This window comes from Capsicum annuum, chromosome 9 (genome assembly GCF_002878395.1).
Source record: "Capsicum annuum cultivar UCD-10X-F1 chromosome 9, UCD10Xv1.1, whole genome shotgun sequence".
Taxonomy (NCBI): Eukaryota; Viridiplantae; Streptophyta; class Magnoliopsida; order Solanales; family Solanaceae; genus Capsicum; species Capsicum annuum.
The window spans coordinates 106303907-106304484 of NC_061119.1; the positions used below are offsets into that span (position 1 = coordinate 106303907).

General features: G+C 49.3%; 1 protein-coding gene across 4 annotated transcripts in view; it reads left to right on the forward strand.

The window, feature by feature from the left end:
* Window positions 1–578, forward strand: part of LOC107842381 (probable anion transporter 4, chloroplastic) — a 51422-nt gene that overhangs the window by 38365 nt on the left and 12479 nt on the right. The window lies entirely within an intron of this gene.

The window sequence follows — 578 nt, forward strand, 5'->3', positions numbered from 1 at the left end:
TACACCAGCCCTCCCCCCCCACCTCGGCCTACAGCCGAAGCTCGGTCATCAGCCGCAACTCCGTCTGCACCCGCCGCTCCGTCTCCAGCAGCTGCAGCTCCAAGCGAAATCCGGTGACTTCTAACCTTTGTTATTTCGTTACTTCATATTTCATTTTATTTCATTATTTCATATTCCATTCTTAGTATTATGCTAGTAGTAGCCCCTGTACCTTGACTTGCGTGGGATTTGTGGACATTGTCTGTTGTTTGTTGTTGCTGTTGCTGTGGTCGTTTCTTCCACTGCTTTGCATTGGGTTATTGGCTGGGAACCTGCATTTGGGGCTGTGGGTGTTGAGTTCAGCGGTGTTTGCCCCCTAATTGAGTATAGTTTTGTTTCGGGAGTATTCCTTTGAATTTGTGTGAGCCTTGTATTTTCTTGCTGCTGCTTTGATACTACCACCGTGTATATTTTTATATTTTCCTATACTTTCGTGTAGTTGTGGCTGTGGGCAGTAATGGGTGGATAGGGTTATGTCCGAGGGGGTTGGGTCGTGGGGTCGTGGTGGGGGCGGGGGATGAGGAAAGGGCGGGAGTGGG